Source organism: Sorex araneus, chromosome 1 (genome assembly GCF_027595985.1).
Source record: "Sorex araneus isolate mSorAra2 chromosome 1, mSorAra2.pri, whole genome shotgun sequence".
Classification (NCBI taxonomy): Eukaryota; Metazoa; Chordata; class Mammalia; order Eulipotyphla; family Soricidae; genus Sorex; species Sorex araneus.
This window is the reverse complement of record NC_073302.1, coordinates 269,355,230-269,380,642: the sequence shown is the minus strand read 5'-3', so window position 1 is coordinate 269,380,642 and position 25,413 is coordinate 269,355,230. Positions and strand designations below refer to the sequence as shown.

At 37.5% G+C, this 25,413-nt stretch overlaps 1 protein-coding gene and 1 pseudogene across 1 annotated transcript in view; one reads left to right on the top strand and one right to left on the bottom strand.

The window, feature by feature from the left end:
* The window catches only part of KLF12 (KLF transcription factor 12), a 724,988-nt gene that overhangs the window by 75,815 nt on the left and 623,760 nt on the right, over positions 1-25,413 (top strand). The gene's annotated exons all lie outside the window — the stretch shown is intronic.
* Positions 1-25,413, bottom strand: part of LOC129402184 (COMM domain-containing protein 9-like) — a 79,876-nt pseudogene that overhangs the window by 53,335 nt on the left and 1,128 nt on the right.

The following is a 25,413-nucleotide window of genomic DNA, read 5'->3' as shown; positions in this document are numbered from 1 at the left end:
AGATAGTTTTAACAAATTAATTTAAAGGAATATTTACCTTAGGTGGCATAATGAATTACAGTGAATAATTTTATTTAGAGTGTGCAACAAATGCCTAGAGAAAAGAAAAAGTTAAATCTCATTGAATCACAGTAACTTCATCCTCCTTTAGCAGCTTTAATGATCTTAGTAGCAACCCTCTCTCTATTGGGTTGTAATGAGGAACATGGTATAGAGGAGTTGTCATCTGATGAAGGGAGGAAAGATCATTAATGGCAGTGATACGGTCAGTCTTCTGTTGGATTTGTGGTCTGCTTGAGTCTAAGAACAGTCAGCGAAAAGAGGGAATCAGAGGCAAACTCATGGATAAAGAAGTGACTTTTTTATGACAGGTCCCTTAGCAAAATTCCAAGTTGGCCTCATATGTCAGAATTAGTAAATATAGTTGGCTCTCCTAGAAGCCCTTAGAGGACCACCTAAAAGCCCCATGGAGCAGAAATCCTGGGAGAATAATCATCCAAGGGAAGAAAAGGTCTGTGTCTGTGAACCTCTAGAAATTAGTATTAACAAAGTTAATTATTTCAATGAGAATAATTGACAACTAGGAGATGACATAAAGGAAACAAACACACACAAAATATGGCATACCATGATGTGGATTCCACAGTCCTGGGGAGAAGAGAGATCCCCTGACGTGAGACAGAACCACAGATGTCAATTACAATGAGATCGAGTGCTGTCCAGCATCCCTAAGGATTGTTTGCTACCTATGTTTTCAGCCGCATCCTTCTGGAGACCAGGGAGTGGTCCAGCCTGGATGATGTAGAAACTTGTCCTCCATCCTTTTATATGTTGCAGTCCAGGAAATATCTATGATTGTTTTAAATCATAGGACCTGAGAGTCAACACAATTTTCTGTGTCAGGCAGAATGTTACCGATCTTGCTCCTTAGCCTAACCCTTGCTTAGAAGGAGCTTTTTTAATTGGTCCTTCTGTTCAAGCTTGAAGTGCTTGGTTATTCTTCTACAAAGTTAGGAAACATACCCATACTCTGAGCATCGACCAGCCATCTCTGGAAATGAGTATGGCACCTAGAACATGCAGGTACCTGACTTCTCAGCTAGCTCTGAGCATGAACCTTTTTTATATGGTCTGGGAAAATAGGAAGATAGGGAAAGAAAGGGAAATTTCCTTCCCCGAAGAGGAGAAGGTGGGAAGGGGGAATCAGTGCTTTGAGAATTTGGCGACACACATCGTGAGCGTAGGGACCCAGTTACATTAAGGAGCTGGAAAACACAAAACAAAAACTCAAAATCAGAGATGAAGTTTAAAGGGAAGTTCTATTATTGAGCACTTGGATAGCTAGGTACATTTTTCAAATACGTCAGGTACCAGGTTCAGGACTACAGAAAAGAAGATTTTGTAAAATTTACAGCCAAAGGCAGGGTCAAATCAGCAAGTAAGTATGGCTCTACTCAGAGGGTGGATTGCCTGGTAGTTGAGAAGCTGGGTAAGACAGGAACTGACTCTCATTTGTGGTGTCAAAACAGAAACACTTTTCATGAATTATTCTTTGAATGTTGACATGTTTTCCCTACCATTTTTGACGTGTCAGTCTTCCAGTTGCTTTTTTGGTGTGGTGACTAATGCTCATTTATGCTTAGAAGAAAAACACAAAACTACGCAATGCTGAGTTCATTTTCATTACAGTCTTGAAATTTTTTTTTGAAGGTTGATATTACAAGACTATCCATCACTGGTGTATTAGGCATAATGAGTGGCTGGCAGACATAAAAACTGACTCACCAGAGTTTCCATTCCCAGAAAGGGGGTTATGCTCTTCTCCAGAGAAACCAGCTTTGACCTTCTTTTGCTCCAGCCCAACCCTAAGGCATCCATCAGCACTTCTTTCCTCAGTCTTCTCTTCTCAGTTCTAACCTTTATATGTCCTATGGCCCCTTCTTCAGCATCTCTCTCCTGTAGACTTCCTTTTTTGTAAACCTCTCTCCTTTTACTTACTGATTCTTATCTGCATCTCATTTGCTCATGACCACACAAACAGATCTGTGCCTGATTTCAAGATCTCTCTGGAATATTTTGATATTTCTGGCAAAACTTCTGAACTTACTAATGCTCCAAGAAAAGAGAGACCTAAACCTTTTCGCCTGCTCATAGACCAGCAGAACTTTTGTGTCCTAATTTCCTGATGAGCTAAATCCACCCCAAACTTGCCCACATTCTCTCTCAAAGAAGAACATCCTCCATATACACATATATTTTTTAAATGTTCATTTGGACCTGACTATATTTTTGCTTTAGTTTTTCCATAATGACTTTCCAAACACAGTGCCTTAGATTTGTTATGTCTCAAGTATGTCTAATTACTAAGCCTCGGACTGACCATTTCCAGAAGACTATTGTGGATACAAAGTTTGAGAAAATTGAGTGATCTAATTACTAAAAGAAAACTTGAAATTATAGCACTGAGTAGAATGAACTCTCTTCACCTCTTCCCAGACTTAGGAATTCACCCGCTGTGCCATACAGCCTGGTGGATTTCCAGAAAATATCTACTGACTCCATTTGCCTAATCATGAAAAATCCCGCGAAGACCTTATTATATTAATATATATATTTAAATACTTTGTAAGACACACATAAGTATTACCAATGTTAATTTGAAGTATCATTCAAAATAGTGTACGTATTTTAAAAATATTTTATCACGATCACGATATCCCGTTAATCACCGATTTCTCGGGCGGGCTCAGTAACATCTCATTTCGTCCTTTCCCAAGATCTTAGAAGTCTATCTCGACTCGGCCCTCCTAACGATGTTGCACTGGGGGCTCTTCAGGGTCAGGGGAATGAGATCCAGCTTGTTACTGGATTTTGCATATGAATACATCATGAGAAGCTTGCAAGGCTGTCCCATGTGGACAGGAAACTCTCAGAGGATTGCCAGTTTCTCCCAGAGGGAGAAGTAGGCTAAAGATATCTGAGAGCTTGCTTTTAAGTCTCTCTGGATGTTGGCCGTTGATGAGATTACACACACCTGGGTTCCTCTGCTGGTGTCTTCATGCATGAGGCCTGTCTGGACGTGTGGAGAGGGGCCTCCAGCATGGCTGCAGCTAGGTTCTGGTGGTCTTCGGCCGCCGGGAGCTCTGCTCGGGGTGGGGCGGGAAGCTGGAGCCCATCCCCTCTGAGGGGCCCCAGGGAAGACAGCCAGGCATGCGGGCAAGAGACTCTCTTTTTAAAATATAAAAAATATTTTAAATGTTAACATATTTTAGTTGCATATATTTTTCCTTAAATATAATTGTGGTAAATGAAAAAACTGATTTTAAGAAAACGTGCCTCTCTCAACTTTACTCTAGTATATTCAACCTCTTCCTCTACCCCAATCCTTATTAAATCCTATTTTGAGGTGAGGGGTAGAGAAACAGTACAGCAAGTACTATTTTTTTACTTACCTTGCTTGCAACTGACCCAAATTCAATCCCCAGTACCCCATAGGGTTATGCAAACAATCCAAAATGTGACTTGCAAAAGCAGAGCCAGATATAAGCCCTGAGTACTTCTAAATGTGGCACTGAAACAAACAGAAACGAAAAAGAAAAACAAACAAAAGCAAAACCACTCTAGGCCCAATCTATCTGGGTAAATTCCTGAGAAATATCTTCATCTAGACTCTCTCTCATCTAACGATAATGCATCAGAACCAATACATAAGCTCTCAGTTTACAAATAATGAAAGTAAGAGAGAAAGAGAAAAAGAGAAAGAAATGTGTTTGTGCTTTCAAAGAACATAATGTGTACTCGAAATGCAAGAGCTGACATTTACTAAAGTATCAAATATTTACTGTTCACTATGCTAGTCTGTTTACATCTATTCCCGCACTTAATCTTCATTGCTTTTAAAATAAAATAGATATTACTTTTCCCACTTTAGAAACATAAAAAATTTATCTGAGCAGAGAGGATAAATAACTGACATGATCATGTAGGAAGTGCCAGAGAGTGGTTTTGTTCTGAACTCACATTTGCTGTATTTTCTCAAATCAACCACTTGCTGACCCTGCTCTAGTCCTGCTTCTCCATCATTCTTCAGGCTCCCTGGTATTTAAGATCTAGTGATTGTATCACTTTTCTCACTTTCTTTTTCTCCTACCCTCTCGTGTCCTGACATCTATCATCACCCTGATTAAATTCTAAGGTCAATCATCGCAAACACTCCATGAAACACACTCACCTCCAGCCTCCTCGGGATTGTTCCTTTTGCAAAATCACTTAGTACAACCCCAAACCTGACTAATCCCAGTCAGTATTCAACCTCTTTTGTCTGTTCTCTCCAAGCAGCTCCTGGCTAGAGAGAAAGTTACAATCTAGGCTCTCCTGTGAACCAAAACCTTACATCAAGTCCTAATTGGTGGGCACTTGTAAGATGGTCTCAATTTAAATTTAAAAAGGACAATTTTCAATTATCTTTGTAATTGGAAATTATCACTCTAGATAAGAACTGTGTGCTGAAAATAGGTAAAGGAACAAACATGATAACTTCTCAGTATCAGTATCTGTATTGCAAATCGTAATGTCCAAATGGGAGGGATGAGAGAGAGAAAGAGAAAGAGAGAGGGAGAGGGAGAGAGAAAGAAAAGAGAGAGAGAGAAAGAAAGATAGAAAGAGAGAAGTAAAGTGCCTGTCATAGATACAGGCTGAGGAAGTGAAACTGGGGACATTGTTGATAGGAAATGTACGAAATGCACACTTGTAGAAGGTTGGATGTTGGAACAGTGTATGATTGAAACCCAACCATAAACAGCTTTTTAATTCTGTATGGTGATTCCATTAAAAAATAATTAGTAAATAAATAAATTTTAAAAGACATAAATGAAATAAGTTCAGTCACTTTCCAAGTAATTCCCAAGATGATGCTTAGCTTATGCCTCGTTCACTCATCATTGACTATAATTATTTTAATTGACAAATACTATTTCTCCTTCTTTCCTCATTCTTCCTGGGGACATGTCAACCAAACTTTTAGAACCAAAGTTCCCACCTTTGCTGAATAAAGAAAAGAAACCAAAACAGATATAAAAATGTTAACAGTTCTACCTAATCAGAGAGAGAGAACAAAAGGGAATACCCTGCCATAGTGGCAGTGTGGGGTGGGGGGAGACGGGACTGGGGAGGGTGGGAGGGATTCTGGGTTTACTGGTGGTAGAGAATGGGCACTGGTGAAGGGATGGGCTCTCGAAATCTGTATGGGGGAAACATGAGCACAAAAATGTATAAATCTGTAACTGTACCCTCACGGTGACTCACTAATTAAAAATAAATAAAGTATAAAAATAATAAAAATGTTAAGAGTTCTAATCTTGACCAACAGTGTTACATGCAATTATCAGCAGAAGAAAACTAGCTGACTAGCTCTAAATGTCCTTGTAGCATTTTCACACCAAGCTCATAAACTTGATGCATTTAGGGCACCAAGATCAAATACAAGTTCTAGTGTAAGCTCACTGTGATCAAATTTAAAAATGAACATATAAAACTAGAATACAGCAGGTAGACCTCTGAGAAAAATTGTTGAAATTGGTTTAATCAAACTCTTTTCTTTTATGTGGAAGCCATATTAGAAGTAGAAGTTTGATGAATGTATAAGCAGAGGAAGAGAGGTCAACTTCCTGGAGTATAAACTGGCATTCGTTCGAGGTAGCTGGAATTTCTAGCACTTACTATTTAGAATCTCAATAATGAGGCTGAAAGCTGATTTTCAGTGACACTCCCTCTGTCTCTTTAACAAATCTTGCCCATATTGGCCTCCAAAATCTGCTCCCTATTATAATAAAAATACCTATATTTTATGACATTAACTCATTTAATCTGGCTATTGTTAAAGAGTCTCACAGACATAAAAATGTCTCTGATAAAATAATTTAACACAACTCAGACATTTTTATCCATTAGCTTTATATTATAATTCTCAGTTCAATTGTGTACCATATATTTATAAATTCTTGCAGAATACCTTTCTGCAAACTCCATTTGACAACAGTGGGGAATGACAGAACAAGTAGAAAGAAAATGAGACCTGAGGTCTTTTGGGGAAAATAAGAATAATCAGGCAGGATACAGAATTGCAGTTCCTTCTTCACCTATGTAAACGGTTGGTACACCTTGATAGCTGTCAGAAAGGAACAAAAAAAAAAAGCAGTGGGAATTTAATTGATGATGGTGAAGACACCCCTCCCCCAAGTGTCCCATGTTTCTTTAATACTTTTCAAAGAGTCATTATTATAATGGAATGCCACTATTTAATCTATACTATTTCAGTGCATCAGAAAATCTGCAACAACAAGGAAATGATTTTATTTTATTGTCATTCCAATCCCAAGCAATTTAAATCATCTTCATCATCAAGAACATTTGTGATACACATTTACTCAGCAGTGCAATAAGCAAGATATCAAAGATATTGTTTTCTCTTCTTTGTCTTTTCAGCACCCTCAATTTATTTTCTTTGAAATCCGGTCAAAGAAATTTAGCTTTCAGTCTCCAAATTCATTACTAATACAGTAAGATCATCTTTCCAGATTGCACCAACTATGGATGGAATTCAAACTTCTGATGTCTATATTAAGATCACAGTTTTCAACTAAAATAGTCATTTTTTTTAGAATTAATTACAAGCTACCAGTTATCTCCTCTGAGCATTTCGATTTTTTCACGTAAGTAATTAACTCCGCTGACCCTCGCTGGTCTTCTTAACACGGTGAGCTGCTGTTGTTAGCTTGGTGTCAGATGTGCTTTCTCAAATTTGTGGCATGCCATGCCAGGTCTCCGCTCCACCAGCCTCTCCGACTTCGAAATGAAGACGTGCATGGCTGGGCGCAGACAGACTGACCTTGGAAGCAGGTGATACATAAACTTCCAATCCTCTCTGTTTTCTTCTACTAAATTTTATTTTATGCAAACCCTGTGATTTCCAAAGTGATTCATAGTTGGATTTTAGACATAGTGCTTTATCATCAGTCCCACCACCAGAGTCAACTTCCCTCCATCCATGCACCCAAGATTGCCTCTCCTACCCCCCCACCACCACCCCAGCCTATCATTTCACAGGCATCTTTTAAAAAAAATTAATGAAACACCATGAGATAGAGTTATAGACTTACACACTTTCGTGATTACATTTTAGTCGTACAATAATCGAGTACCCATCCCTCCACCAGTACCCATTCTCCACCACCAATGTTCCCAGTATCCCTCCAACCCCCCCACCCCATACCCACCCTGCCTCTGTGGCAGGCACATTCCCTTTCTCATTCCCTCTCTCTCTCTCTCTCTCTTTCTCTCTCTCTCTCCTTTTGTGTGTTATGGTTTGCAATTCAGGTAATATGTGGACATCATATTCAGTCCATAGTCTACCTACAGCACACATCCCCCATTCTGAGTGAGGTCTCCAAGCATCCTTTGCTTGGTGGTCCCTTCTCTATCTCAGCTGCCTTTCCCCCCAGCATGTGAGGACAGGCATCTTTTTCAAGTTTGATGACTGAAGTTTGAGTCCCATGATATCAGTGATGTTGACTCTGATTTGGACATTTAGCTCTATTATTTCTTAACACCAACAATGCACCTTGGCCCTTATGCCCTGTTGCTTTTCATCTGTCTCTTCTCTATCCCCCTCATCCCACCCCCATTGTCTTTCCTTCTCCTCCATATACTTTGGAACCAACGGGGATCACCCCTTTAAACCATTGCATTTCCTTGTCCAGTTACTGTGAATACCACATATAAGTGATATCAGCTGATGGAAACTCCACCGAAGCGATTTTCAACATCCGTCCAGAGTTTCTGGGAAGTCAGCACACAGGCACGTGCTGGAGATGGGAGAGATGCTTCTTTCCTCCCCACACGTGGGTGCCTCTTTTTCTCTTTTTCTCCAAGCCAGTGAGCCTCTTGCATCTCTGGCTCGCGGCCACTTTCCTTTTCTCCTAACTGTGAGTGATTCCTCGTGTCTCACATATTTTGGGGTTGGTTTCTATCTTTATTTTGGGTGACTGGGGATCAAACCTTAAACCTTGACATGAAGACAGACCCTCTGCCTTCTGAGCCTTAGCACACACACATACACACCACACAACACCACACACACACACACACACACACACACACACACACACACACTTTTAAAAACTGTCCCTTGCAGTACTGTAAAGGCTTCAACTTCTCTTTTTTCAGTGAACAGAAAAGCAGTGTAGGGAATGGGCTGTGTTCCATGGGAACTGCCCATCTCTGGACATGCTGACGACAAGACTGTGCTATTTCTGCTTCCTGCTGGAGCTCCCCCATGCGATGTGACCCAGCCCTAGTACCAATACCCCTCTTGGAAAAGTACATAGCTGCCGTCCTTTTGCAGCCCATCTTCCAACCCGAGCACATCTGAAGTTGTGCTTGAAGTTAAGCTGTTTCTCTTAACATGCGTGGTTGGGGTGCTCAGGCTGGCCTTGCAGTGTGGGGTGTGTTCAAAAGGCCGGCCTGGGTGTGGTGTAGTTACAGAGGGCTTGGGCGCTGACGTGCATGAGGGCTTGGGAAAGAAACCTCCAAGGGCGATGAGAGATGGGCCAAGAGAGTTGGGAGAGTGCCAAAACAACCCTGCCAAGTCAGAAATGTGCCTTGGGAAAAGTTGACTGAAAATTCCTTTTGCAAGAGATTTTTAGGTGGTTCATTAAGTTTTCCATGGGTAGTGTCCTGTGCCGTTGCTATGATTTTTTTTTTAAATCCCACTCTTCGTTCGACACAATCATTTTTATGTATGGATATTAAAGCTGTTGTCTTATTCCCAAGAGGCAATTTTTCATTTTACTTCTTTCTTTAAAATCCCTGGGATTCTTGTAGAGAGATAATACAGCAAGTAAGGCACTTGCCTGGCACAGAACAGACCTAAGTTTCATTTCCAGCACTCCATATGGTTCCACAAGCATTGCTATGCGTGACCCCTGAGCACAGAGCCAGAAGTAAGTCCTTAGCACAATTAAGTGTTGTCAAAAAAAAGGGGGGGGGGAGAATGCATCAAAGCCTGCGTTGAAGGTAAGAGCTATGTCACAGGGGCTAAGGTGCATGCCTTACATGTTGCTGATCCTTGTTCGACTTCCAGTTCCATCTGGTCCTTCCAGCTCTGCTATGTGTGGTATTATTTATAACTTGCCCAGGGAATACCTGACACCACAGGATCTGAGCTGTACCCGATCTCGGGCCTTTGCATTGAACCATTGGCCTAGTTGGTCAAAGGGCCCCAGTGCTTCTGAGTAGCTCTCAGGGAGCGCCTCCCTCCAAAAAAATTCTGCATTCAAAGACAGTGGTGAGAGGTCTTTAGCACTTTGGTGGTGGTGAGGTGAAGTCACTTTGTTCATCAAAACCATAAATTTTACCACCATTGTAACCATGTTATCTGAATAATACTAATCCTAATAGTACATGCACATGGGGAGAGGGTCCAAAGGATGGTGTTGGCAGGATAATGATATTTTGCTGGTGGTTGGTTCAGTACCTACTGAGGAGGCAGAAAATTGTGTCCTGAAAATATGCAGTCATTTAAGCGATGCTATCTCAATCATAAAATAAAAGCAGAAATTAAAGACTAAAAAATACCTGGAATGAGTGATTATGCTCATTGAGCCACTTTGCTTTATACCATGATAGATTTGAGATGAACAAAACACTACAGATTTTGTTCATAAAACCAAATCAGTGAAATATGGTAAGAACAATAAACCAGGACTGAGAAAATAAAGCAAAGTTCTTCAGCAATCCTTTGCATTTTTTAAGCTTTGACTTTTTTAAAGTAAAATTTTGTTGATTTGCCATTGGTTTATAATTCTATTTAATTGCTGGGATTGCAGCCCTATATCTTGATATGTGTGCACTCCTCACCACAAGTGCCATGATATTTTGAGGCCATTCCGACTATCAAATTGGCCCCCATAGCTCCCTCTTTCTCCCTCTCTGATAACTACCATACAGTTTGCAAAGTTATTTTTAAGAGCCAATTTTGTTATGTTTGCTTGCTTTGGTTTTTCTTGTCCTACATATGAGAGAAAACATCTAGTAATAGATTTTTTTCAGGGGTGGGGCCGTGGGTAAAAGGAAGTTAGGCCATACCGAGTGATGCTCAGGGACTACTCCCAGTTCTGTGCTGAGGAGTCACTTCTGTGGTGCTCAAGGGACCATGTGGTGCTGAAAATTGAAGCCAAGACTCCTCATGCATACTATGTAATCCAGCTCACTGAGCTCTCTCTTTCTGGCCTAGTTTTTCATTTTTGACTTACCTCATTTAAAATAATGATCTCAAGGTCCATCCATGTTGTTGCCAAAGGCCATATTTTATCATTGTAATAGCAGAAGAGTGTTCTACTGAGTATATACCCACCACAGATTCTATGTTCTGTCATTCATCAGTAGATATTTAGGTATATTTCATGTTTTGGCCATAATGCATAATGCTATTATAAAAACAGGTATGTTAACAGCATTGCAGATTGGTATTTTCATATCCTTTAGATAGCTGCCTGGGTAATATTGTTGGATTATATACTATTTCTAATTTTAACTTTTTAGGGAATCTTCATACCATTTTTCATAGAATACTTATATATCCAGCAAATGATAAAAATATAGTTTGAAGTTCTGTAAATGTATCTAGAATGTTAACATTCCTTCATAGATCTTTTTTTTCATTATCCCTCTACTTTCTTAAGAGACTTCTCTTTTTTTCCCATGAAGCACTTGTTACTTCTGATATTATCTTATTTTATGAGCAGTTTAATCTAATCCCTCAGAACTTTAATATCTACTTGTAGACATATTATTCCCAAATATAAATAAACAAATATAACAGAGTAGGGAGATAGAAGTATAGATAGGCAGAAGATAGATCAATAGATCAATAGGCAAATTGATCAATGTTGATGTCCTGATCTTCAAACTTGATAATTAGCATTCTACTGAATATTTTCCTCTATGGATGTCAAATTCATATCAGGTTTTCATGTGCAAAACTGTAAACCTTTTCCATATAGATTTCAATAAATAATAACGCTATCTACTATCTACTCTAATGTTGAAAACAAAACCTGGAAAATTTCTTTAGTAGCTGGTCTTCTCATACAAAATTCCTAATGGGTCCATTGTTCCTTTCACATCTTCATGTCTCCTACCCAGCCTTCAGAAATCTGACTGTTCTCCCCAACTTCTAAGTTCTTATTTCATTTCTACATTTAAAATTGTGAGTAGGGGCCGAAGCGATAGCACAGTGGGTAGGGTGTTTGCCTTGCACGCGGCCGACTCGGGTTCGATCCACGGCATCCCATATGGTCCCCCAAGCACCGCCAGGAGTAATTCCTGAGTGCAAAGCCAGGAGTAACCACTGAGCATCGCTGGGTGTGACCCAAAAAGCAAAAAAAAAAAAAATTGTGAGTAAATGTGTTGCTGCTGCTACCTTCTTAAAATTCATCAATGTCTTGCCATCACCCAAACATGCTTTTCAATCTGAAATAAACATGCCCTGAAAGTTCTGGCAGTATGTCTTAGAAATTGAACAACATATGATAACATCTTCTTGGAAATTCTATTTTACTTTATAGTAAGAAACTCAAAATATTATTTTAGCATTAAAAGTAGCAGGAAAATATACAGTAGCATACAAAACTTAAAAGACTTCGAATGAATCTTTCACTTTTGATATGATACTTCAGAGTGTGTACGCAAAGCCCGTGGTAGGGGGAAAAGTATTCTTTCCACTTCAGGATACGTAGAAAACAAATGAAAGATTTGATAAATACTATGAATGAAAAATAGAACCAAGATTTCCTAGGACCATATTTACAATTCTCATCTTGTTAGATCCATTTTATTTTTTTGATGCTGTTTCTTTATTTGATTTTGTTGTTTGGGAGCGACATCTAGCAGTGTTCAGGGCAAACTGATGGCTCTGTGTTCAGAGACAACACATACAGAGGTTCTTGGGACCATATGGGGTTTCTGGGATTAAACTCAAGTTACCCTCATGGACAGCAAATGCCCTACCCTCTACACCGTCTCTGTAGCCCATACACCTGTTTTTTTAATGACTTCATCTTTTTCCCCTTTTCTCCTCTCACCCAAGGCTCTAATCCTAGCAAGTTAATGTATTTCAATATAGTATGTTGTTTTTATGAACAAAGACATGAGTTAAGGACAAGGATACAGAGTGGTGGAAGATGTGGGACAGGGGGCTTAGTCTTTCGTGATGGTATAAGCTTAGGAGACCTGAGTAAGAGTAGAAAGAAATGAGTTTTTAAAAGGCTGTGGGCAAATTATTGAAGCTAACTTATAAAGACTATTGTCTCCCACAGAAATAAAGTTGTAGGCAAAAGGAGCCTCTGAATGTGTTAAGAAGAATGACAGCATCATCTATGTTTTAGAAGCGAAAGCTCTAAGCCACATTACCACATCTCTGGCGCTAACATGGTATCTGGGTCAAGGACTAGAGTAAAAACTCTGGGCAACAGTCCAGTGAAAGAGATGAATTTCTTAACAATCAGTGCAGAGTTGACCGGTGGGAATATGAGTGACACTTTTCTCTCTAGGGGTTTGGGGTTACAAACAAAAACACTCAACCCCAACAGGAACCATGATAATGATTCTTCTGGTAAACATCCTGTAGTAGATGTTTCAGATACTCATGATAGTGAAAGTATTTCCTTTTTTTTTTCTAATAGCAAATAAAAGTTATGAAAAGACACAGGACACTGCATACAAATTTCAGAACTCTATGTTCTGCGTGTATATTCTGGCGCCATTGATGGAATGCTTAGACTCTTTTCTGACTGAAAAAAACCCTTAACTGTGTTTCAAGCCCCAGATTAGAAAACGCCTCCTTAAAGAATGCAAAGCATTCTTTAGAACGCAAAGAATGCTTCTGCATCACAGGTGCAGAAGGAGACCTTTTCTCTCTGTGCTCAGAACTTCTGTGTACCTATGGTCAAGGGGCCTCATCTCTCCCATGATTATATTTCCACACACTCAAATGTAGATGGTGCCTTGCTGAAGGATCTTACAAGACCTTCTTTGTACCATTAGCATTTTTCTCAAAAATACTAATGGCATGGATTAAACATTCTAGAGCTCATCGCATGTATGTATATTAAAGGATTAAAACACATAAAAGCATTCATTGTTGTGCCTTGTATATTTAAATATGTCAAAGAGCAATACACATAAGCTCCTTCAAAGTAGCATATCGTGCAAGATCAAACATATCAGAAAACTCACTGTTCAATTGCAGTATATGACTTACATGTTTCCTATTAGTCATGATGTCATTAGCAAAAATTTAACATTTGAGGGAAAATAAATAATCATCTTGCAGATGTACAATTAAATCTTTGAAATTTAATTCTCCAATAACATTCAGTGAAGTGGTGTAGAATAGAATTAAAGCGGCTGTGAGGATATCAGAATTTAACTGATAACTCTCGATTAAGATGATTTGATATAGGTTATTGGAATTTTTATCTAAAGCAAAATGTCAAGATAGTAATTTTTAAGTGGACAAAGATAAGTCTGCTTCATATCTTTTCTCTGCTTTCATAGATGTGCCTTACCTAGCCCTGAAAGAGATACTTCCCATAAAAGTATAACATTTTGAATTATGGAAAACAAATGTAAATAGAAAATATATTATTATTAATTAAATTTATTATCAAATTTTCCTACTTTTTTTCACTTCTATGGCAAAAACAAAGGAAGGAAATGTATTTTAACCAGTGTATTTATGTTAGTCAAAGATATTTTTCTATTTCTCTGTTTTTCGTAACTGAGGCAACAGATATAAAGTATTTCTTGAGGTCAAAAGTGTAAACCATGGCTATTAAGCTTTTAAAAATAAACTTAGCACAGGGTAGAAAATGAACTAAAGCTACTATGACATTTATGAGTCCAGAGAGATAGCACAGCTGGTAAGGTACTTTCCTTGTAGGCGGCTGACCCAGGTTTGATCCCAGCTCTCTCTGCGGTTTCCGGAGCACTGCCAAGAGTGATCCCTGAGTGCAGAGCCAGGAAAAAGCCCTCAGAACAGCCGGGTGTGGCCCAAAAACAAACAAACAAACAAAAACATATAAACAATATTTTCTCGTTTCCCTAACAGGCCCCTGCTGCAAATATCTGCATGTGTTTGTAAAATCAATTTCTAATTTATATCAAAATTCAGAACAAGAGGAAGAGAAGCTCAATTTTTGCTTTAATCAACTCTATTCAATATTCTCTATGGCCCTCAAAGCCTTGAGATACATCTGCTCCCATGAGTTTGGAAAATATCCCCAATCATTGCCTTATTAAAAACTGGGGGGAAAGCAGTCATTGAATTACTTTTGCTTTCTTGCATCTGGATGATAGTAGGTCACATTTTGAGATTTAAAGATGTAGAATATATATGCATAAATATATGAACATAAATACACAGATTTATTTTTGATAGCCACAAGCTAATAGATGAAGTTTTGAGATATATCTTTAAGTCTTCAATAATACAAATTGTAAATATAAAACATTTTGCAAACTCCAACTAAAAATATACATTTTATTGAAATTTACAGCATTAGATACTGATATGTGTATATTTTGATTTATATATGTATGTATATATGTATATGTATATCAATTTTTGAGCATGAAAAAGATTTAGGAAGTTATTTCTGAAGTATTATCCAGAATTCTGAATAAGAGTGACTAAATTCATAAAAAATAGGTAATAAATCTACTGAATAGTCATCAAATGTATGTATAACCAAGCAAATTAATAACTTTTCCTTTATTACATAATCACTTTTTCTTTTAACAATCTTTCTTATGGCTGGCATAATTCTGTTAGCTTTGAAAATCTGAAAAGTGTCATAAATTTCAAACATAACTTGAATTGTATCAATTATTGGACATTTATTGTGTGTCATCTAGTATTTTATGTGATTTGTCAACACCTCATTTAGATAAGGGAGTTGTTTTATCCATGCTCTACAATGATGAAATAGATTCAGAAAAACATAAAACCACTCGCTTAGATTTATGCAAGTTTTTAATTTGCAGATATCAGAATTAAAACCATATCTTTTGGATTCTAACACCTAAAGTTTTCTATTATTTTCTATTGCTTCCCAGAGAATGATATGAATACACTGTTCATGATTGTGCAATTATCTGAATTACCATTTATCATAATAGTATTTTTATGTATACATTTCTTAGATAAAACTTTTTCTCACAGTCCCCTGATTGATTAAGCTTATATTATTTTCCACAATATTCATATTTTTTCCTAACGTGGGAATAGCAACATTTTTACATTTGAGTAATCTCTATCAACATTCCCGTGGATAATTTATTTGCTGTTGTTATTGATATTGTTTTTTAATTGAGGTAATATTAGTTTACAAGACTGTGAACTTCTATATGTTTTCAGAGTACATTGTTGCTGCACCACACCCACTTTGAAGTGTCCAACAGTCCAGTGGGTACTCTCCACTGTTTCAGGCACTCACCTCACCATCTAGCTAATCTCAACACGATGGTCAGAGTCCAAGTGCTTGTTTTCATTTGACTTTGATTTTGCATGTTTCTTTATATATCTTCATACAGTCCTTTTTTTGAGAGGGGGCACATCTAGCAGGTCTAGGGCCATTCTCTACTCCCAGGACCATGCTCTGGAGTCACACCCCCACAGTGATTAAGAAACCAAGCAAGGGGCTGGAGTGATAGCACAGTGGTTAGAGCGCTTGCCTTGCATGCGGCTGACCCGGGTTCAATTCCCATATGGGAATTTGAAAAAGTTGAATCCCATATGGTCCCCTGAGCACCGCCAGGAGTTAATTCTTAAGTGCAGAGCCAGGAGTAACCTTTGTGCATCATTGGGTGTGACCCAAAAAGCCAAATAGTAGTTGTGACTTGTTTGTCTTAACATTACCCCTTCCAGTTATTTATATCTGTGTTGGAACAAAATGTAAGATTTTTTTTTAACTATAGGATTATTAATACATTGTGATCTCTCTTGTTAGATACTTGAGTTGCTTCCATATCTTGGCCATTGTAAACAGTACTGTAAGGAATATCGGTATACATACATCTTTTTGGATTGCTGGTTTTATGTTACTTAAATAGATACTGGGAGTGGAAGTTTTAGACAATATTACAGTTCTATTTTAATAAGTTGTGAATGCTCCATGCTGTTTTCCTTAGCCGCTACACCATTTACATTCCCACCATAAGTATGAGGGCTTTCATCATTCTCCACATTCTCACCAGCATTTTTCCTGGCCTTCTTTAGCTAGTTGATTTTCACAAGTACGAGTTGATATGTCACTGTTATTTTCATTTGCCTGATAATAAATGGTAATGAGCATTTTTCATGTTTCTTCCTTGGGAAAGTGTCTATTCATTATGTTTTGGATGAGATTGTTTGGCTGGGATTATTAATATGCTTTTCTGTCCGTTTATTTTGAATAGGATTATTTTTTGTTCCATTGTGAGTTTTTTCTACATAGTGTGCAGATATTTTCTTCCACATGTTGTCTTTTGTTTTAATGATCTTTTCTTTCATTGTGTTGAAACAGTGTAATCCCATTTGTTAATATTTGCATTTGTTTCCCTTGCTGATAAAGTTGAATCTCTGAAGAAACTATGAAGCAATATCATGCAAAGTTTTATCTGCATTTTCTTCTATATGAGTTGGTATTTAATATACAAAAGCGAATCCATTTGATTTAACTTTTGGCATGGTTTGAGATAGTGTGCCAATTTTGGTTTTTTGTATTTGACTATCTGGTTTTCTAAACACCATTTTTCTTCAACCACTTGTTGAAGAAACGTTCCTTTCTACATCCTTTGCTTTAAATATTAACTGTCCAAAGAGGTGAGGATTTACTTCTGGATTCTCAATCCCAATCTATTGGTCTGTATGACTACATTTATTCAAATGTCACCCTATTTTGATTACTATAGCTTTGTATTACACTCCAAAATTAGGGACTGTGGTGCTGTTTTTATTTTTCTATTCTCCTGCTAATTTTAATTGTTCATTGCCAGTATTTTAAAGAACCAATTGATTTTTAATAACAACATATCCTTCAATCTTTATATAAACATTTACTATGGTGACTTGTTTTTTATATTATATTGCATTCTCATCAGTAGTGATCTGAGTATATGCACAAGGTGATGAGGAATCTTATAAAAGTCACTTTGTTTTAGCACCTAAAAAGTGTATTCTGATTTTGAATTACAATTATTTTGTTTGCATTCAAGAAGAATATTAAGTCAACTCAAGATCTTTCTATGTACTACTTGTTATTTGTAATTGAATATTAGACTTTTCAAACTATGAAATAAAGTCAGTAACTGAGATGCTGAGTTTTATTTTCATAGAACATGAGCTTACACGGACAAATATGATTCCAGAAAAATTGGCAACAACATCACTTTTTCCCTCATTGCATTCAGAACACTATCAAGAAGCTCATTTTATTCTTGCTGTGAATATGTGTAAATAGATTTCTACAGGAACCACTGCTCACCACAAAAATGCTTTTCAGGATATACAGTAGATAAAGCAGGTCTTGGCTGCCAAGCAGTGAGATAAAATGATCAGGGCAAATCTGAAAGGCTATGGAATCTTGTGCGATATGTACTTGTTCCACTGATATCTGTAGCTTTTCATGTAAAACTTGAGAATAACAAAGAAACAGATTTGTCAAAATGTGATGATGTGACTTTTTCATTTGTTTAAACAGTTAGCCCCTGACTGAAAGACAAGTTCATAACTCAAGAAAGAACTGAGGAAACAAATCTCCCTAATGCTAAGCAGTGGGGACTCCACTATCTTTAACAATGACCATGGTAGAACCATGCATTATATCATTTAAATCTTTTCCTGGAAAGAGAAAAAATCATTGTATTAAAAATCATGTCACCCTAATTAGAATGATGAAAATAAAAAGTCCTTATGATGTACAGAGAATGCCTATACTTAAGAAAAAAACTAAACAGTGTAAAAATATTGTGTTTATGGTTTAAATTCTCAGATATTAGAAACCTTTAAATTTTGAAATGATAATTTTTGAATTATAAATAAAAGTTTTTTATTTTATTGAACATATTTTCAGCTCAGAATTATTTAGAGATCTAGGATCTTATATGTATGAGTATGAAGAAATAACAAACAAAACGCTTCCTATCACAGTCTAGTTTGAGTAATATGACAAGTTATGTAAGAACAATTAAACTAACAAGGTCAATTTTATGTGGCAGAAATTGAGCATACCAAGTGAATGCAAAATAGTCAGTTACCAAGAATCATGGAGGTCCACTTACTTGGTTATTTATCTGGAAAAATAAAAAACTGTAAACAATATATTCCATTAGTATCCCAATGTTCTCTTCACTTTGGAAAGGTAGTTTTACTGTTGCTGCTGTCACATTGTTTTTATCACTTAATCTGCAAAGTATAACATGAAATTAATTCTGACTCCCAGACTGCCCCCAACCTCAACCTCTTCTAATGCTAGCATTGATTTAGAAGAAAGAATTGTTTATTTGATGAAGCTTCATTATGCTATTCCCAGTCATAATGCTGTAAACTCTTCCAATACATCTTGTGAAAAAAAGTATCTAGAAGATTAACGTTGATGCCTTATATTATTAATTCATACAAAAATTTATTTTGAGCATCTGATTTTAATAAGTGCGATGCTTTCTTTCCAATTTTCTCTCAAGAATAAGTGCCTAATGTAATCAGGAAAAGCATTACCAAAATTCATATTTCTTATATAGTAGACAATTTCAATTTACAAATTCAAATTTGGGAAAGAGACTATTTGATAGTTATAAAAATTCATCTTTTCAGGGTTCTACAGTAAATTATGAGTACTCTAGAGACAGTATGTAGGAAAGAAATTCTTATCAAGTCTTTATTTCCACCATATAGTTTCTCATTAAATTTTGTTGTGCATGTGTGATATTTTCAAAGATAGTATGCATTGTAAAATTACAACTTTAGATAAATAAGTTTGAAAAACTTTAAGTAATAGAATGAGCATTCTGTTTGAATGAAGAAGTTGAATCCAAGCTCAAACTCCCAATTCCACTGCAATTGTGACCTTGACATATCCCCTAATTTCTCTGGTTCTCATCTTATATACCTATCCTACTTCTTAGATAATGCTTTAATTTCATATCACTTATCAAATAAAATTATATAAAGTTTAGAGCAAAATAAGTCATCATTATAGAAACTCAAGGAGTAAAAGGGAGGGTAATTATTTCTTCCCGTTTAACATTTTAATTTTCAATAGCTCAGAAATTTTACTATATGTTTGTTATCTTCCAATGACAAACACCAAAAATTCAAAGAAATGGTGGTCTAGAATTTTCCCTGAGTTAGTAATGAATTGGTTAATATTCAAGCTATATAAAGCACTGTCAACAGTTTTTTTCTCAATAGGAAAAAAACTAATAACCCCAGCAGAAAATGGGGAAAGATGAGGATACTTATCCAAAGAGGACATATGGAAGATTAGTAAACAGATGAAAAAGTGTTAGTTGTGAATTGTTATCAGGGAAATGTAAATCAAAACAATGAGATATTTCACACCAGTGAGATGGCATATATCAAAATAATTAAAAACAACTAGTGTTAGCAGGGATGTGGTAAATAAAAAAGGAACCCTCTTTTACACTGGTGGGAATGTCATCCGGTTAAGCCTCTGTGGAAAACAGAATGTGAACTTGTTTTAAGAGTATAAATAAAGATCCCATTTCTAATCATTTATCCCAAACACACAAAATTATAAATTGGAAATGTATGTTCACATCTATGTTCATTGCAGCACTAAGTAGCCAGGATCTGGGAACAACCCAAATGCCCAACAATAGATGGATGGATTAAAAAATTGTGGTGCACAGTGAAATAACAACAAAGCTCTTAGAAAATATTAAATCTTGCAGTTCTCTGAATCTTTGATGGAATTAGAGGGTGTCAAGTGAAATAAGTCGGAAGAAAAAGAAATACCATATGCTCTCACTCCATATAGAGAAATCAAACCCAAAACAAAGGATTATACAATATCAAACTAAGACCTTGACATTTGATTTCCAAAATGAAATCATCAACAAATAAGGAGAATAAGATGGGGGCAGGGAGTAGGGGACAGCAGCAAAAAGGTAGGCTAGAGTTTACATAAGGACAGTGATAGCTTTTGCACTTGGTGGTACAGTTACTTTGTAGATCCAAACAATGAACATTAACACTATTTGACTATTTAATCTTAACTAATATATGTCACTGTCACTGTCACTGTCATCCCGTTGCTCATCGATTTGTTCCAGAGGGCACCAGTAATGTCTCTCATTGAGAGACTTATTGTTACTGTTTTTGGCATATCCAATACACATGGGTAGCTTGCTAGGCTCAGCCTCTCGGGCTCGATACTCTTGGTAGCTTGCCAGGCTCTCTGAGAGGGGTGGACAAATTGAACTCTGGTCGGCCGCGTGAAAGGCGACCACCCAACGGCTGTGCTAAATCACAAATATAGCATGAAAAATAAATGTCTGTTGGAGAGGGAAGGAAGGAAGGAAGGAAGGAAGGAAGGAAGGAAGGAAGGAAGGAAGGAAGGAAGGAAGGAAGGAAGGAAGGAAGGAAGGAAGGAAGGAAGGAAGGAAGGAAGGGAGGGAGGAGGGAGGGAGGATGGGAGGAAGGCAGGGTGGAGGGAGGGAGGGAGGGAAGGAGATAGGAAGGGAGGGAAGGAGGAAGGGATAATAGAGGGAGGGAGGAAGAGAGGGAACACAGTTGGGGTCAATTGTGTTCTTCATCTTTGCACCAGTTCTTACAGCTTGTTGATTCAAGCATTGGTTCTAGTGACTCCTAAAGTGCTCTTAAGAAATTATTAAAAATATTAAAAAGTTATCTTCTAAATTCTGAATCTAAAAGAATCAATTATTATTTTAGATGATACTCCAAAGGTTAGTGGAAGAATAATTTTCCTAATTAAGGCTATTGTAGGTTCTTAGCACTGCCGAACCCTCACACTCTGTATGTTACAGGAATAAAAACACATGCTTCACCATTCACCACCACTCCCTCCCTTCTACATGCGACGTCGTGGGACTTGGGAAAACACAGAACTAATGTCAAACACAGGTTAGACCTCTGATGCCTGAAAATTCAAAACTCTGAAGAGGAAATTCAGACTCGGAAGACTTCTTTTTTTTTAATTCATTCTTTTATTGAATCACCATGTGGAAAGTTACAAAGCTTTCAGGTGTAAGTCCAGTTATATTATGTTATGCTCGAACACCCATCCCTTCACCAGTGCACATATTCCACCACCAAGAATCACAGTATACCTCCCCCCAACCCCCACCTCCCCAGCCCCCCACCCTGCCTGTATAACTGATAAATTTCACTTTACTGTCACTTTACTTTGATTACACTCAATATTTCAACAAAAAAACTCACTATTATTATTTGGAGTTTCTCCCCCCTAAAGTCGACCTGCTGAAAAGAAAGCATTTGATAATTTGTTTTCCATTGCTGAGAATGAAGAGAGATGAGGTCAAGAGGCCACACTACCAGCCGCACTGTTTTGGATTTCTGTATTTTAGTATTTTAGTAACTAAGTCCAGAGAAATATCTGCCAGAAACTGCATCATTGCAAGCTTGTATCTCTCAGCTACTTTATATTCCACATATGAGTGCAACCTTTCTATGTCTGTCTCTTTCTTTCTGACTCATTTCACTCAACATGACACTCTCAATGTTGATCCATTTGCATGCAAATTTCATGACTTCATGTCTTCTGACAGCTACATAGTATTCCATTGTGTAGATGTACCAGCGTTTCTTTAACCAGTCATCTGTTTTTGGGCACTCTGGTTTTTTCCAGATTGTGGCTATTGCAAACAGTGCTGCAATGAACATAGAAATGCAGATGTCATTTCTACTATACCTTTTTGTCTCTCCGGGATATATTCCCAGGAGTGGTATTGCTGGGTCAAATGAAAGCTCAATTTCTAATTTTTTGAGAATCGTCCATATTGTTTTCCAAAAGGGCTGAACCAGTCGGCATTCCTGCCAGCAGTGAAGGAGAGTCCCTTTCTCCCCACATCCACGCCAACACCGGTTGCTTTTGTTATTTGGGATGTGGGCCAGTCGCTGTGGTGTGAGCTGATATCTCATTGTTGTTTTGATCTGCATATCCCTGATGATTAGTGATGGTGAACATTTTCTTATGTGCCTCTCAGCCATTCGGATTTCTTCTTTGGGAAAGTTTCTGTTCATTTCATCACCCCATTTTTTGATCAGGTTGTCAGTTTAATTCTTGTGGAGTTCAACCAGTGCATTGTATATCCTTGATATCAACCCTTTATCAGATTGATACTGTGTAAATATCCTTTCCCATTCTGTAGATTGTCTTTGTATTTTTGGTCAATGTTTCTTTTGAGGTGCAGAAGCTTCTTAGTTTGAGATAGTCCCATTTATTTATCTGTGTTTTCACTTGCTTGGCCAGTGGCGTGTCAGCTTTGAAGATACCATTGGCTTCAATGTCATGGAGGGTTTTATAGACCTTGTCTACAATGTACCTTAGAGATTCTGGTCTGATGTTGAGGTCTTTAATCCATTTTGATCTGACTTTTGTACATGGTGATAGGTGGAGGTCTAAGCCCATTTTTTGCATATAGCTGTCCAGTTTTGCCAGCACAGTTTGTTAAACATGCTTTCCTTGCACCACTTCACATTTCTTGCTCCCTTATCAAAGATTAGATGATCATATATTTGGGGGAGGGTGTCAGAATATTCAACCCTGTTCCATTGGTCTGCAGCTCTGCCCTTGTTCCAGTACCATGCTGTTTTAATTACTACTGCTTTGTAGTAGAGTTGGAAGATGGGAAGGTTGTTTCTTCCCATTTTCTTTTTCCCAAGAATTGCTTTAGCTATTCGTGGGGGCTTATTGTTCCATATGAATTTCAGGAGCACTTGCTCCATTTCTTTGAAGAATGTTAAGGGTATCCCTACAGGGATCTCATTGAATTTGTACAATGCTTTGGGGAGTATTTTCATTTTGACAATATTAATTCTTCCAATGCATGAGCAGAGGATGTCTTTCCATTTCCTCGTGTCCTCTTTAATTTCCTGAAGTAGAGTTTTGTAGTTTTCATTATACAAGTCCTTTACCTGTTTTAGTTAAGCTGATTCCGAGATACTTGATTTTTTGAGGCACAATTGTGAACGGGATTGCTTTTTTCATGTCTCTTTCTTCTGTCTCATTGTTTGCATATAGGAAAGCCATGGAATTTTTGGTATTGATTTTATAGCCTGCAGCTTTACTATACAAGGCTATTGTTTCTAGGAGTTTCTTGGTAGAGGTTTTAGGGTTCTCTAAGTATAGTATCATATCATCAGCGAATAGTGAGAGCTTGATTTCTTCCTTTCCTACCTGAATGCCCATAATATCTTTTTCTTGCCTAATCGCTATTGCTAGTTCTTCCAGTACTAGATTGAACAGAAGTGGAGAGAGTGGGCATCCTTGTCTCGTCCCTGTTGTTAGAGGGAAGGCTCTTAGTTTTTCCCCATTGAGGACAATGCTTGCCATAGGCTTGTGATAAACGGCTTTGACTATATTGAGGAAGGCCCCTTATATGCCCATTTTGGCAAGAGTTTTCATCATAAACAGGTGCTGGATCTTGTCAAATGCTTTCTCTGCATCTATTGATATGATTATATGATTTTTATCTTTTCTTTTGTTGATATGATGGATTATGTTGTTTGATTTCAGATGTTAAACCAACCTTGTATCCCCAGAATGAATCCCACTTGGTCGTGGTGTATGATCTTTTTGATGAGTTGTTGAATTCTGTTTGCTAATATTTTGTTGAGAATCTTCTCATCTGTGTTCATCAGGGATATTGGCCTGTAGTTTTCTTTTTTGTCGTGTCTTTGTTTGCTTTTGATATTAGGGAGATATGAGCCTCATAGAAACTGTTTGGGAGGGTTTCTGTTTCTTCAATTTCCTGGAAAAGCTTGAGAAGAACTGGCAATAGATCCTCTTTAAATGTTTGGAAGAATTCGCTAGTGAATCCTTCTGGACCTGGGCTTTTGTTTTTGGGAAGACTTTGATTACCGTTTCAATTTCCTTGATATTAATAGGACTATTCAGGAACTCCAGGTCTTCTTGGATCAGCCTTGGGAGATTATAGGAATCCAGGAATTTATCCATTTCTTCTAGGTTCTCTTGTGTAAGCTTCACTCTTGTTTCATGGCATACAGCTTTTCAAAATAGTCTCTGATAATCTTTTAAATTTCTTTGGTTTCTGTTGTGATGTACCCCTTTTCGTTTCTGATTTGGCCTATAAGGGTTCTCTCTCTCTCTCTTTCTTTGTGAGTCTTGCTAGTGTTTATCAATCTTGTTTATTTTCTCGAAAAACCAGTTCTTGGTTTCATTGATCTTTTGGATTGTCTTTTGGGTTTCCATGTCGTTAATTTTTGCTCTAAGTTTAATTATCTCTTTCCTTCTGCCTGGTTTGGGCTCCTTTTGTTGGTCCTTTTCTAAGGTCTTGAGCTGTGAAGTCAAGTTATTTAAGTGAGCCCTTTCTTCCTTCTTGAGATATGCTTGCAGAGCTACAAAATTTCCCCTTAATTAGCTGCATCCCACAGGTTCTTGTAGCTCTTGTCTTCATTCTCATTTGTTTCCAGGTAACTTTTGATTTCTTCCTTGATTTCCTTCCTGACCCACTCATTTTTCAACATCAAGCCATTTAATTTCCAGGTGTTTAATTTGCTTTTCTGCATCTGTCCATGATTAACATCTACCTTCAGTGCATCATGGTCTGAAAAGATAGCTGATACAATGTCTATCTTACTAATTCTGTTGAGGTATGCTGTGTGGCCCAGCACATGGTCTATTCTGGAAAATGTTCCATGTGCACTGGAAAAGAATGTGTATTCCTTTTTAGGGGGATATAAAGCCCTGTATAGGTCTATTAGCCCTCTCTCTTCTATTTCTTCCTTCAAAGCCAGTATTTTCTTGGTGAGTTTTAATCTTCTTGATCTGTCCAGAGGTGATAGGACAGTGTTGAAGTCTCCAACTACTATTGTGTTGCTCACAATGTCCTTCTTAAGATCTGTTAGCAGCTGTCGTAGGTATTTAGCTGGTCCCACATCGGGTGCGTACACATTTAGGAGTGTGATTTCTTTCTGCTGTACATATCCCTTGATTAATAAAAATGGCCTTCACTATCCCTTCTAATCTTTTTCAACCTGAAGTCTATGTTGTCTGATACTAGTAAAGCCACCCCAGCTTTTTTGAGAGAGTTGTTTGCTTGCAGAATTGTTTTCCATCCTTTAACTTTGAG